Genomic DNA, 15,592 nt, shown 5'->3' with positions numbered 1-15,592 from the left:
TGTCCCCTATCACCCCCACCCCCCCGTCACCAGTGGCAGCCCCCACCAGGCCCCCACTCATGTCCCCTATCACCCCCACCCCCCCAGTCACCAGGGGCAGCCCCCACCAGGCCCCCACTCATGTCCCCTATCACCCCCACCCCCCAGTCACCAGGGGCAGCCTCCACCAGGCCCCCACTCATGTCTCCCACCACCCCCACCCCCCAGCAGTGCAGGGGCAGCCCCCACCAGGCCCCCACTCATGTCCCCTATCACCTCCACCCCCCCAGTCACCAGGGGCAGCCTCCACCAGGCCCCCACTCATGTCCCCTATCACCTCCACCCCCCCAGTCACCAGGGGCAGCCTCCACCAGGCCCCCACTCATGTCTCCCACCACCCCCACCCCCCAGCAGTGCAGGGGCAGCCCCCACCAGGCCCCCACTCATGTCCCCTATCACCTCCACCCCCCCAGTCACCAGGGGCAGCCCCACCAGGCCCCCACTCATGTCCCCTATCACCCCCACCCCCCCAGTCACCAGGGGCAGCCCCCACCAGGCCCCCACTCATGTCCCCTATCACCCCCACCCCCCCGTCACCAGGGGCAGCCCCCACCAGGCCCCCACTCATGTCTCCCACCACCCCCACCCCCCAGCAGTGCAGGGGCAGCCCCCACCAGGCCCCCACTCATGTCCCCTATCACCTCCACCCCCCCAGTCACCAGGGGCAGCCCCCACCAGGCCCCCACTCATGTCCCCTATCACCCCCACCCCCCCGTCACCAGGGGCAGCACCCACCAGGCCCCCACTCATGTCCCCTATCACCCCCACCCCCCCAGTTACCAGGGGCAGCCCCCACCAGGCCCCCACTCATGTCCCCTATCACCCCCACCCTCCAGTCACCAGGGGCTGCCTCCCCCCCGTGCCCTTTCCCCTCCCATGCGCAGCGGCTGTGCATGTGGTTGGGGATGTGGGGCCACCACCATGTCCACGGCCAGGCCCCGGCGTGTTGCAACGTTGTGCAGGACACATGCTGCCACTATGATCCTGCACACTACTGGGGGAGCGTATAACAGCTGCCCGCCAGAACGGTCAAGGGAGCGAAAGCGTGACTTTAGCACTCCGAATGTGCGCTCCACTATGCCCCTGGTTGTAATGTGGGCTGTGTTATATCTTACCTGGGGTGGCGTGGTGGGGTTCCGAATTGGCGTCATCATGTGGGGGCTGAGAGGGTAGGCACGGTCCCCTGTGGAGGTGGGGATTGGTATCATTGGTGAGGTTGTGACCTTGCTCAGTATCCAACATGCATGCATGTGCAGTGGCATACATACTCACCAAGCAGCCATGTATCGCCATGCCGCCCAGCTTCTAGGTCCCGGCTTAGGGTGGACATTCGGTAAATGAAGCTGTCGTGGGTGGAGCCGGGATAGTTGGCATATACTGAGGTGATGATTCCCTTGGCATTACATGCTACCTGCACGTTGATGGAATGCCAGTGCTTGCGGTTCCTATAGATGTGCTCAGATGCCCTGGGGGGACGTAGAGCCACATGGGTGCAGTCGATGGCACCTAGCACTTTGGGGAATCGTGCCACTGCGTAAAAATCCAGGGCGGCAGCATGCCTTTCTGCAGGTGTTCTGGGCAGGTATATGTGCCTGCGGACTGATGGGCGTGCAGTCATGATGTTCAAGACCTGGTGTAGGCAGCGTGACTGGGTGGCCTGTGACACCCCACCCACTATGGCACTTGTCCGCTGAAATGATCCAGTGGCTAAGAAGTGCAGTACATTGAGGCCCTTCTCCAGGGGGCTGAGTGCTTGGGAGCACAGGGTGGGTGATGTGAGGTCATCCTCCCACTCACTCACCAGGTCCAGTATTATGTGTGTTGGAAACCTGTACCTCCCATACACCTGGTCATCAGGCATCCCGAAAAGGCTGGTTCTGGGTGTGAATATTCTGGCCCTGACTATCCTCCTCCTCCTCCTTTGGTAGCCCACTGCCACTGCTGCTAGGAACGGTATGTTCATCCTGGCGTCTGAGCTTGTAATTGTTAAAGTCCGCAATTTTATGCTTTGCGCGTGTTCTAGGCGAGCGTGTGACCCGCGCACCCCTGGAATCCAGTTCCCAGTCCTATAGCGTGTGGAAATTCACACACACCACGGGATACAGCGTGTGACCCGCGCACCCCTGGAATCCAGTTCCCAGTCCAATAGCGTGTGGAAATTCACACGCACCACGGGATACAGCGTGTGACCCGCGCACCTCTGGAATCCAGTTCCCAGTCCAATAGCGTGTGGAAATTCACACGCACCACGGGATACAGGTTCGCTGACGTACTTGCGTGTGTAAGTGGCCGCGCACCCATTAAATACACGTACATAGGCCAATCGCGTGTACGCGCACTTTTGTCCAATTACACGCAATGAAATACACGTACATAGGCCAATCACGCGATGACACTCTGACGTGCAGTATTTCCACGTGTGTTTCGTCATCACGTGCTGAGTGGGGAACGCCCGTGCGGGTCACGTCAGACGCGCTTACGCGCTGAGGGACTCTGGTCCAATAGAATCGCGTATGCGTGCTGACGCGCTTACGCGCTAAGGGCCTTTCCTCGGATTTCACGCTGACGTGCAGGATTTTCACGTGCCAAATCACTCCGTATCAAGCTGGCCACCCGAAAACACACGGAACACCACGCTCCTGCCCAGAAGGCCGAGTTACTGCCCCCCAGTGCCCCGAGCAGCCTCCCACGTGCTATCTGCTGCTGCCTGCCTGCCTGCCTGCCTGCTGCCACCGTGCCCTGCCATTTGGTGCCTGCACATCAGCCATCTGCAGGGGTCAAGTTGCTGTGTCCCCCCCTGCTGGAACTGAAGACTCCCAACTGGGATTACATCACTCCACAGCCCAGCCCCAGGACCCAGTTGCCCACCCACACCTGCCTCTGGGGTTGCCATGTCGCGCACTTCCACATCTGGCACCAGTGGCAACCCCAGGCCAGAGGGGCAGAGGGGCACCCGCTTCACTGCCACCGAAGTTGGTGTCCTGGTGGAGCATGTCCTGGGGCAGTATGATGCCCTCTTTGGATCGTCCCGCGCCAGCAAGGAAGGACGGGAGAGGATCTGGGCCGACTGTGTGGTTGCCATCAACGCGGAGGGGGTGGCAACCCGCAACGTCCAGAAGATCAAGAAGCGCTGGGAGGACTTGAGGTCCAGGACCCTTGTGAAGGCCCTGCTATTGCTTCCTGTCTAGGGGACCATTGTACAGTAGCCTGATGCTTGTGTCCTTTGTCTCCCTCTACGCAGCGGCTAGTGAAGAAGAGGGCGGAGACGGCGCTGTGGAGCAAGGCGGCGGGGATGCCCCCACGGCTGCAGCGGAAGGGGTGGGTGAGCCCCCACAGGGGCCTGCTACGGCGGGAGACGGTGAGGAGCCATCCAGGTTGGTGGTTTGCACAGAGGAGGAGGAGGCCGACACTGGTGCACACATGGGGCCTGGTGGGAGCATCCCTGCTGGTGCAAGTGGTGCAGTCCAGGGCCAGGGGCAGGAGGCAGCACAGGTCACCGTGGAGGGGCCTGTGCATGTCACTGTCCCTGACCCTGTAAGTGCACCACCATGCACCAGCAGGGATGCCCCGTCCCAGGCCCATCCGCAGGTAGAGGGGATGTCCATGTCACCTGACTCCCCTCCACCTGCGGACGTGGTAACCCCTAGCCGCGTGGAGAAGGTCCTGATTGGGGTCACGATGCGCACGGCTGTGATTCGTGATGACGTGGCCCAATTGGGATCGGCCATGTTCGGGGGTTTCCTGCATGTGTTGGCCAATCTGACGGCCCTCTCCTCCTCTGTGCAGGCTATCCACCGGTCGTTCTCCTTGCCGTCTTCCGGCCCAGATGCCACCAGGGCCCCCTGTGGACCTGCCCCGACCAATGCAGCCAGCTCGGTGGGGATCCCATCCCTGCCACAGTTGGGAGTCGGAGGTCCAGCAGGGGTGGACAACACAGCAAGTAGACCCCAGCAGATGGAAGATGTGACGGCATCATCGGACAGGGCACGTGCACGACGGCGTCGGTGGTTTCCATCAGCCTGGATGCCGTCGTGCTGGCAGAGGCAGTGGCGTCGGAGGCAGCAGCGGGCTCGACGTGGGAGGCATCATGGCTCGGGGCCATCAAGATCAGAGGGGCAGGCATCGGCCGGAGGGCAGGGCAACCCTGGGATGGTGGTGTGTTCCGTGTGGGAGGAGTTTGGCCAGCGGATAGGTGCGGAGCGGCAGCGGGCAGAGGAGGAACGGCTCACGATGGTCAGGGCGGAGGACTCCATGCGGAGGGCGCTGAGGCGGGCTGAGTGCCTCGAGGGTCTTCGCAGGGAGTTTGAGCTTGACACTGCGTTATCCCTGCGGGACCTCGGGGCCAGGGAACAGGCCCGCCTACAAGCCATTGACCAGGAGTTCGATGATGCCCTGGCCCAGGACAACAACCAGTGAGCCGTCCGAATAGCCCGCTGCCTTTGTATATAGTTGTATAGTTAGGGTTAGGTTTCCTTTGTTTTTTTGATTTTTTTTTGGTTGCGATTGGACAATGCACCACTTTTTTGTATATAGTTCACTTTTTAGTTAGTAGTCAGTTAGGTTTAATTTGGTAGGGCTCATGGACCCAGGATGATCTTCTTCATTGGCTTATATTAATTTTTTTCTTGGACATTCATCTTGTTTTGTTTGATTTGCTTTGTGTTTTTTCTTATTTCATTTCCATTCTACTTGCTGTTGAATACATATTATTTTTTTAATCTTCAATGTGTCGTATCATCTCATTGCTTTCAGGCATGTCATGTTGGGTGTTTTGTCATTCACTTGCAGCCATTGTGTGTGACAGACATGTGTTAAATTGCATTATTTAAATTGGGGGTGTAACATGTAATTGCCTTTGATATGTGGGTGGGTGTGATAGTTGGTTGGGCCTTTTGGCAGGGGAGGATGGGCATTATGGACATGATTGGGGAATGTTGGGACCCAGGTGCAGGGGGGCATGGATTGGACATGGGTGGGGGCCTGCTGGCAGGTGCCCCACAGTGCTGGGGGGGTGGGGGTGGTGGTAGACATGAGTGGGGGCCTGGTGGAGGCTGACCCTGCACTGCTGGGGTGTGGGGGTGGTGGGTGACATGAGTGGGGGCCTGGTGGAGGGTGCCCCTGGTGGCTGGGGTTTGGGGTGGTGGGTGACATGAGTGGGGGCCTGGTGGAGGGTGACCCTGGTGGCTGGGGGGTGGGGGTGGTGGGAGACATGAGTGGGGGCCTGGTGGAGGGTGACCCTGGTGGCTGGGGGGTGGGGGTGGTGGTAGACATGAGTGGGGGCCTGGTGGAGGCTGACCCTGCACTGCTGGGGTGTGGGGGTGGTGGGTGACATGAGTGGGGGCCTGGTGGAGGGTGACCCTGCACTGCTGGGGTGTGGGGGTGGTGGGTGACATGAGTGGGGGCCTGGTGGAGGGTGACCCTGCACTGCTGGGGTGTGGGGGTGGTGGGTGACATGAGTGGGGGCCTGGTGGAGGGTGCCCCTGCACTGCTGGGGTGTGGGGGTGGTGGGAGACATGAGTGGGGGCCTGGTGGAGGGTGACCCTGGTGGCTGGGGGGTGGGGGTGGTGGGAGACATGGGTAGGGGCCTGGTGGAGGGTGCACCTGCACTGCTGGGGTGTGGGGGTGGTGGGAGACATGAGTGGGGGCCTGGTGGAGGGTGCCCCTGGTGGCTGGGGGGTGGGGGTGGTGGGAGACATTGGTGGGGGCCTGGTGGAGGGTGACCCTGGTGGCTGGGGGGTGGGGGTGGTGGGTGACATGAGTGGGGGCCTGGTGGAGGGTGACCCTGGTGGCTGGGGGGTGGGGGTGGTGGGAGACATGAGTTGGACATGGGTGGGGGCCTGCTGGCAGGTGCCCCACAGTGCTGGGGGGTGGGGGTGGTGGGGGACATGAGTTGGACATGGGTGGGGGCCTGCTGGCAGGTGCCCCACAGTGCTGGGGGGTGGGGGTTCAAGGGGACATGAGTTGGTGTTCATTAGTTCAAGGAGACATGTGCCTTTGCTGGGGGGCATGCCCATGTTGGGTGGGCTGCCTGCGGGACATGACCAAGGATGCAGGGTAGTCCCCTGTGGTGTGGGCTGCCTGCAGGGGCCGTGGAGGGTGTACAGGGTACACCTGGGAGGACCCACACTGTCAAATCACATGTGGGACTCCCCGGCACCCCTGAAATACACGTACCGTGCAGAAATCGCGTGTAAAACTTCCCGCGCACCCCTGAAATACACGCGCCCAGGCTATTCGCGTGTGGAACTTCCCGTGCACCCCTGAAATACACGCGCCCAGGCTATTCGCGTGTGGAACTTCCCGCGCACCCCTGAAATACACGCGCCCAGGCTATTCGCGTGTGGAACTTCCCGCGCACCCCTGAAATACACGCGCCCAGGCTATTCGCGTGTGGAACTCCCCGCGCACCCCTGAAATACACGCACCCAGGCTATTCGCGTGTGGAACTTCCCGCGCACCCCTGAAATACACGCAACCAGGCTATTCGCGTGTGGAACTCCCCGCGCACCCCTGAAATACACGCGCCCAGGCTATTCGCGTGTGGAACTTCCCACGCACCCCTGAAATACACGCGCCCAGGCTATTCGCGTGTGGAACTTCCCGCGCACCCCTCAAATACACGCGCCCAGGCTATTCGCATGTGGAACTTCCCGCGCACCCCTGGAATACACGTAGCCCGCTCCCCCAGGCCCGATCGCGTGAGGAACTTCACGCGAACCCCTGTAATACACGTAGCCCTCTCCCCCAGGCCCGATCGCGTGTGGAACTTCCCGCGCACCCCTGAAATACACGCAACCAGGCTATTCGCGTGTGGAACTCCCCGCGCACCCCTGAAATACACGCGCCCAGGCTATTCGCGTGTGGAACTTCCCACGCACCCCTGAAAAACACGCGCCCAGGCTATTCGCGTGTGGAACTTCCCGCGCACCCCTCAAATACACGCGCCCAGGCTATTCGCATGTGGAACTTCCCGCGCACCCCTGGAATACACGTAGCCCGCTCCCCCAGGCCCGATCGCGTGAGGAACTTCACGCGAACCCCTGTAATACACGTAGCCCTCTCCCCCAGGCCCGATCGCGTGTGAAACTTCACGCGAACCCCTGAAATACACGTAGCACGCTCCCCCAGGCCCAATCGCGTGAGGAACTTCACGCGAACCCCTGTAATACACGTAGCCCGCTCCCCCAGGCCCGATCGCGTGTGAAACTTCACGCGAACCCCTGAAATACACGTAGCACGCTCCCCCGCTCCCCCAGGCCCGATCGCGTGTGAAACTTCACGCGAACCCCTGAAATACACGTAGCCCGCTCCCCCAGGCCCGATCGCGTGAATAACTTCACGCGAACCCCTGTGATGCACGTACCCTGCTGAAATCGCGTGTGAGACTTCCCGCGCACCCCGGTATACACGCACACGTATTTTTTGTCAGCGGGTGTCCGTGTTTGTGGGTACCCCTTTGCACATCATTTTTCCTGGAGGGCCACAGTATGGGACATTCATCATGGCAGTATATAGGTGCTATTTGTTGGCGCACCTTTTGGCGCACATTTCTTACAGCCGCAGAGACGCTACCGCCTGCTTTCTTGTGGCGGTCGTGTTTGTGCCTGTGCGCTGGTTTGAGCGTGCGCTTTTTTCCCCTATTCTATTCCATGAATACGTGTTGTAGGCGAGCGTGTGGGCGTTCCGCGCACTTGTGCCCTGTACTTCCCCCGTGACGCCCACGTTTTGGCAAGTTGTTCCCCATTCCGAGTGTTACGCCCGTGTTCCGCCTACTTTTGTTGCGTGCGCCGCGCTATGTGCGAATTTCGCTGTGGCCTGTGCGATTTTCGCTGTGACCTGGCGCACGCTGTTAGATGGCCTGTGCGCCAACGTGCGCCGCGCACTTTTTTATCGCACATCCGCTGGTTTTCTCGCGCACGGCCTTCCATGAATCGACGTGCGCTGCTTTTCGTGCGATTTTCGCACTTGCACTGCGATTTTCGCTATTCCACTGCGATTCGCACGTTTTTGCCCACTTGCGCCGCGCTAATTATTCCATGAATCGGCCAGTATATCTATATATATATATATATATGGGCTCAATGGGAATGGGGAGGATGCTAACAATGGGCCCGTTAATGATGGGCCCGTTGTTAGCATCCTGGTCTGCTAGCGGGTCCTGCTAAGGACTCCTAGTCTGACCAGGCATTCCAGAGCAGGACCCGCTGCAGACCTCGTAATAGGGCAGCCCGGAAATGAATGGTGCCGGTCCCTTACCGGTACCGTTCATAATGAGGCCCAAAGTCTTTTTGGTTTATAAAGAAAGAACTTATTGAAACTTTGAAAAACCTTTTGAAGAGTGATAAATCCTGTTTAACAATAAAACAGTTTGAGGGCCAAGTGGAAGACTTAGGGAGTTAAAAGAACTGGAGCAGAACTTGGCTTTTGAAGAGAACTTTCTTAATTTGAACTTTGGGTTAGAAAATCCTGCAATAATCCTGGGGAAGGGGATCCGACCCTGGTTACAAGGATACATGGTTACACAGTTTGTTTGAATATAAATGTTATTTTATTGTGTTTGAACAGCCATATGATACCTGTATGATTGTGTTGTATGTATAATCGTGAGGGACAGATACCTTTTGACATTTGAGTTATTTCCTCTTGCTTTAGTTTGGCAGGTAGGGAAATCTGTTTATCTCAACCTTATTATTTAATAAAATGGATACTTGTGAGAAAACGCTATCTACTTGTTCGTCTCACATTTCTGATTCCTCACAGTGCAAAGTATCAAAGGAGGATGCAATAAGGGGTGTGGGTGGGGTTTGGGTGGTTGGTTGGGTAGAGAGAGGGGGGATGGGATGAGTGTGTGGGGGTAGATAATGGTGGTAGGATGGGTAGATGTGGGTTGAGAGTGGGCTTTAGTAGAGAAGGTGGGAGTAGGGTGGGTGAGGGTAAAGCGTGGAGGTAGAGTGGGTGGGTTTGGTTGAGAGAGGTGGGGTAGGGTGGGTGTGTTAGAGAGTGTGGGGATAGGAAGGATGGGGTAGAGAGAGTGGGTGTAAGGTGGATGGGGTAGAGCGATTGCAGGTAGGGTGGGTGGTTGTAGAGAGAGTTTGGGTCATGGGAGGTGGGGGTATTAAAGTGCATCAGGAGACTATGGGCCTTATTCTGAGAGGTGGGCGCAAAGGGATACCGGGCACCGGTAATGACACTGGTGCAGGTAATCCCTTTGTGCCCTATTGCGAGGTCCCTTAGCGGGTCCCTCCCGTAACGCCTGGTTTTACCAGGAGTTATGGACGGGACCCATTAAGGGATACCGGGGTCAATAAAGGTACCGCAATTTGCTTTTTCACTTGACACGTCTTCGACTGCTTTAGCGCTCGACTTAGCTCTGTTGCTTAGTAAGCGTTCGGAGTTGCCTACTTCTCAGTTGCCTATGAGAGAGGTTCCTACGACATTTGTCCCGAAGGTTGAGATTGTGGCTGATCATACAGCAATTGAAGAAATGGAGTCTGTATTGCAGTCCTCAGTATTCACCCTAGGTGATATTGATTTGTTATTTCCTGTACTCCTGCCTGTAGATTTGTGGAAACAAGTTAGGACTATAGATGACAGACCAGGGTCGGGAGATACATGGGCGAATATAACTAGATTTGATGGAGAAAGGCCAGCTGGAGAAAGACCGCCCCAGGTGATACTCACTTTGCCTGATAGAATCATTACAAAATTGAAAATCATAATTCCTGAGAAAATAATTATTTGGGACAAGCTTATGGCCTGTGTCCAAGGGAAGTCTGAGGATGCTACCGAGTTCTTTAATCGGTTCGAACAGGTATTCTTGGATTTCAGCGGACAAGACTTAGGCACAGAGTCCGGGAAAAGATTATTTGTGGACAAATTTGTGCGTGGATTGCTGCCTGACATCCAGTCACAAATTATGTCTTCTGAGAGCGCTTGGCAGGCAAAGTAAAAAAAATCAGAAGTATTGCACATGGCTCAGTACTACGAGAATCGTGTCAAAATGAAAAGGTCAGTATGTTCCATAAGGGAAAGTGCCCTTGGGTCCTGTGAACATTAACCAGTGTGCCTATTGTCGACCAGAGGGTCGTTGGTGTGCACAATGCCCCGTCCTTCGTTAGTGGTCGAATAACACATTTGGGAATATAGGTAGATGATCCAGAGGTCCCTTGGGTTTAGGGGGCCCTGGTAGAGGTCAGTTTGAACAGGATCCTCAGCAACCTTTTTCATAGGATAATCAGACTCCGAGTGTGGATACTGGGAACATATTTGATCATCCTTCTGCTGCATATCTATCTAAAGAGCTTCCTTTTGATGATATTCTGTTTCGTTAGGATTGCCCGAAGCAGGGTTTGGGACCTACACCTATTCCCGTCAATCAGAAAGGTCCCTACATTGAAATGGTGGTGGGAAATAGGAAACATCAGTTTTTGATAGATACTGGAGCACAGAAGAGTTCCATTGATCATTCACGGGTTCCAAACATTCCACTGTCAGGGCAAACCAATGTTTCTGTAGGGTTTCTGGAACACCAGTTGTTTGTCCAGTTTCTTCGCCGGTACCTATTTCTTTGGGTCCCTTTACGGACCACTGTCCATTCTTTTTGACTTCGAATTATGGAGAGAATTTGCTGGGGTTGTACTTGTTAAAGGAATTGAATGCAGTAATTTATTGTTCTTCCGATGGAGTGCGCTTGACGATTTCACCACAGCAACTTTCTGTCTCTCAATTCTTAACTAGACCTTTGCCGCCAGAATTCAGTGATGTACCAGAGTGCTTATGGGCTGTGGACGACAACGATGTGGGTGTTTTACAGATTGAGCCTGTTAAGATAGTTTTGAAATATGGAATTGAGCTGCCACGCATTCCCCAGTATAAGATTTCAGTTGAGGGCGAGCGAGCTTTGAAATGCATTGTTTCCGATTTTGTGCATCACGGGGTGATTGAGGAAATTTCAGGAGGTTTGTGCAATAGTCCGATTTTACCCTTGTACAAGAAAGGCAATAATGCAATTCCATTCCGTTTCATAATTGATTCACATGCCATTAATAAAGTCGCTGCTCCGCAATTTCCAATTGTGCCTGATGTGACGACAATATTGACAATGATTCCAGCTACAGCTACTTACTTTAGTGTTGTGGACTTGAAGAATGCTTTATTTAGTATTCCTATACACAAGGATAGTAGATACTTGTTCGCGTTCACCTTAGGGAGACGCTCGTTCACATTTACTCATGCACCTCAAGGGTACACAGAGAGTCCTAGCATCTACAGTAGGGCTTTGAAAGAACAGCTTGATACCCTTGAACTGCCCTCTACTTGTACATTGCTTCAGTATGTTGATGACCTGCTTTTAGCTGCTGACTCTGAGAGCGCCTGTAAGGAGGGCACTGTGTTGTTGCTTATTCATCTAGCTAAACATGGTCACAAAGCTTTGGTTAAAAAGTTTCAATATTGTTGCCAGGATGTCGCCTATTTAGGCTATCTCCTGTCAAAGGCGGGACGAAGATTGACACCTGAAAGAATAAAACACATTTCTGGCATGTCTGTCCCAAATACACAGAAGGAAGTTAGAGCCTTGATAGGAATGGCTTCTTACTGTAGGTTGTGGATCTGACATTTTTCACTAGTGATAAAACCGATGTTGGCTTTGACAGAAGGGCATTTCTTTGCCATTGCCGTGGAACGCGGAACACCAGCAACCGTTTGACTTGCTCAAGACTGCATTATGCTCGGCACAGTTTTGGGCACACCAAACTATGAAAAGGCCTTTGTGTTGTTTGTGCATGAATGTGATGGATGTGTTTTGGCTGTATTAACGCAGGAACAAAGAGGGAAGAATAGGCTGTGCAGTTACTTTTCTTCCGCCCTTGATCCTGTAGCATGCGCTTTGCCAAGATGTTTCCGAGCTGTCGCTGCTGCTGCTGCCTCTGTAAAACAGAGTGAGGGAATGGTCCTACGCCATGATCTAACCCTGATGGTGCCTCACTCTGTAGATGTTCTACTGAACCGAACCCAAATGCAACCCCTCACTTCTGCACGGTTGACGAGATATGAATTGATCTTGTTTTCTCCTCACATCCAAATTAAGAGGTGTTGTGTTCTTAATCCGGCTGAGCTCCTACCTTTCCCGCAAGGTATTGCTTGAGGCGATGAAGAGTCACATGACTGTCTGTGTACTACTGAACAAGAGACAAAGGGTAGAATTGATTTGAAAGACACTCCTTTGAATAATCCGCAAGGAGAGCTGTTTTGTGATGGCTCCTGCTTTAAACTCCCAGATGGTACATCCACAGCAGCTTATGCAATCACCACATTAAGCACGGTTGTGGAAACCAAGAGAATCACGCATAACTCTGCACAGGCCACAGAGATTATAGCATTGACCCGAGCTTGTGAACTTTCCGAAGGGCTTACAGTAAACATATATACTGATAGTCAGTATGCCTTACGGGTAGTTCACAACTTTGGGAGACTTTGGTCAGAGAGAGGGTTCTTAACTTCACATGGCACCAAAATCCAACATGGCTCCCTAATAGTACAGCTGCTCTCAGCGCTTGCGCTCCCTACTCAGTTAGCCGTCATAAAATGTGCAGCACATAGAAAGATTACAGATGACATAGGAAAATGGAATGCTTTCGCTGATCAGATAGCTAGACAAACTGCTACCAATCTCTGTATGGAGATGTATGTTTCAAGGGAAACTGTAAATGCCTATGCAATGGATGAGGGTGTTGGGTCTGTACGGGATATCCAAGCTTGATGCCACATTGGAAGAATCCAAGAGGTGGGCTGAAGGCTTGGGGAAACTCGATGATGACGGGTGTTGGGTGGACATAGTTGAAGGGAAATGGCTACTCCCTGACACTTATGTAATGATGATGGTCATCATGGTCCATAGTCCTACGCATGTATATGCCCAGAAAGTCACGAAAATGTTAGAGAAAGTTTGGGCAAATGACAACATTTTGAAAATTGCCCAGCGCTATGTTCAGGACTGCATGATTTGCCTACAACATAATGTGGGAAAGGGGACAGCAACTCCAAGGGTAAGTTTTGGGCCACCCTCTGTCCGCTTCGAAGTCATCCACTTTGATTTTATTGAAATGGAACGCTGTAATAATATGAAGTACATGTTAGTCATCATCTGTGCTTTTAGTAAATTGGTTGAGACTTTCCCTGTCAAAGATGCTACAGCCATGACTACTGCAAAAACCATGTTAAAAGAATACTTCCCGCGGTTCGGTCTACCAAGAGTTATCCGGTCGGACAATGGTCCACATTTTGTTGCTGCTGTAATTCTGCAGATATGTGCGGCATTACAGATCGACAAACGGTTCCATTCGGCCGGACACACTCAGAGCGCGTGACTAGTAGAAGGACACAATGGTATCATCAAGAACAAGCTTGCTAAAACGTGTGCCGGCACTAAATTAAAATGGCCGGACGCCTTACTGATCATGTGATTAGCCATGTGTGCAACCCCTCAAACTAAGACTGGGCTATCTCCATTTGAGGTGGTAATGGAGAGACCTGCCAATATCTGGAACCTTACTAAATGTAGATCTTTGAGAATTGTTGAAAATGTATTACTTTCAGATTATTGCAGCCAGTTGACTAAAAACCTGTATTTGATTTATCACCAGGTGGCTTTACCTGTGCGATACGATGGCCCGGGCCACAGCAAACGGCCTGGGAGCTGGATGCTCATCAAGGCATTTGAGCGCTCTTCCTGCCTTGCACCTCGCTGGCGGGGCCCATTTCAGGTCCTGTTGGTCACACAGACGGCGGTGCGGGTCTCTGGCAGAAAGAATTGGATCCACGCGTCGCATGTCAAGAAACGTCCTCACCCAGTGCCACACGATACAGAAGAAACAGAACCCCTCGCTAACGCTGCAACCAATGATCCCAAAGCAGTAAATAGTGCCGAGAGTGTATCGGAGAATCTTTCTGAGACCGTGAGGCTTGGGAAACCTGCCATTTTGTCTCCACACTCCACACAGTTTTGCTTCCGGAAATTGTCGTTTCAAATTCGGCATCTTCACTTGTTTCTGATACGTTGCTTCCAACAGGAAGTGACGACACATTGTTTCCGGATCGATCAGTACCGGGAAAAGCAAGGTACAATCTGCGTTCAAGAAAATAGACTTACGGCATGGTTTTGCTGTGCATCTGAAAGACTTACGGCACGGTTCGGCTGTGCATTCGGAGAAGGAAAGGATCATCGAGGGCTTGTTTTTGCCCAAATTTGAGAAGGGGATTCTGTTGGTTAGGGTTGTGGAAGGACTAAGAAGTCGCGCGTCCGGGAGGTCGCCAGCAACGAACATTGGGGGTTTCCGTTTGAAGACTACAAATGCCTGCCACCGCTACTGCTCGTATGGGACTTGTAAATGATTGTGTGACCAACCAGGATAATGGAAAACAAAGCACTTGGTGTCATGATGCCTACCCCCGGAGCCCCAGGCCAGGCCCAGCACCCCCGGGAGCAGGCATCACGCCCCCGGGTACAAGCCCAGCGGCCCTTTATAGGGGCTCTTGGGACTCTGTCCTGGCGCCATTGGCGCCAGGCTCATGTTGGACATCAGTCCTGGCGCCATAGGCGCCAGGCTCATAAAGGGAAGTGTTTGGTGCACTTACCTGAAGCAGACCATGCTGCACACTCACCTGATGCAGACCATGCTGCATGAAGAACCCAGCCAAATGAGGCTTAGGAGGGACTATTTTTCTGAAGGAACTATTTTGTTACTTGGGTGGGGCTGTGGAAGAATACTCACCTGGAACTTCTTCCAAGGCTATTTAAGCCACACCCGGACAGCCACACGTGCTTCGCGTTGTTCTGCATCCCAGCAGCTGAACGCTCACCGTGTCTGCTCCTGCACCTGGACTCCAGCCACGCCCGCCTCGAACTTGGAACACCTGTAAGGGAATAAGAGAAGAGAAAGGTGAAAACCAAGAACTATTTCAACCTTCTTACCTGCATCCGGAATCTTCACGCCAGCATTCCTGAAGGAAGACTTCCATGTAAAAGCACTGCGTTGCTCGCTGCAGCGCCGCGCTTCACTCACCTGTTCCCGAGACGCCGCCCGGCTCCATCGCGGCTCTCAGTGCCAGTCGCCACATCTCTGCACCGCACCTAAGGGAGAGAAGAAGAGACAAAAGGTGAGCAAGGGAACACAAGAGGAAAGCCGGATTTTCAGCCATATTACTTACCGGCTATTCTTGGTGAGCCATTCCACATCTCGGGTCGGCACCACATCTCTGGCAGGTTCCGCACCCCGGCCCCTATGGGGAAAGGACAAAAGACATTACTGGGGAATTATAAAGACATTTAGAGGGGTCGCCCTCATCACTGACTGACCTGATTTTACCCCGGCAATTTAACCCCTCAACGCATCGCCTTTGTTCTGCACCTGAAATAAAGGACAGAAAAAGACAACATAAAAGGAGGCTCACACTTGAACTTTTGCATCTTCATACTTACGGCCTATCGCTCAGTAAAGTCAAGTGGATTTGCCAGCGCCATTCTGAAAACCAGTGAAGTAACTGGACGAACGCG

This window comes from Ambystoma mexicanum, chromosome 2p (assembly GCF_040938575.1).
Source record: "Ambystoma mexicanum isolate Mex_15411 chromosome 2p, UKY_AmexF1_1, whole genome shotgun sequence".
Lineage (NCBI taxonomy): Eukaryota > Metazoa > Chordata > Amphibia > Caudata > Ambystomatidae > Ambystoma > Ambystoma mexicanum.
Note: the sequence above shows the minus strand (reverse complement) of the source record.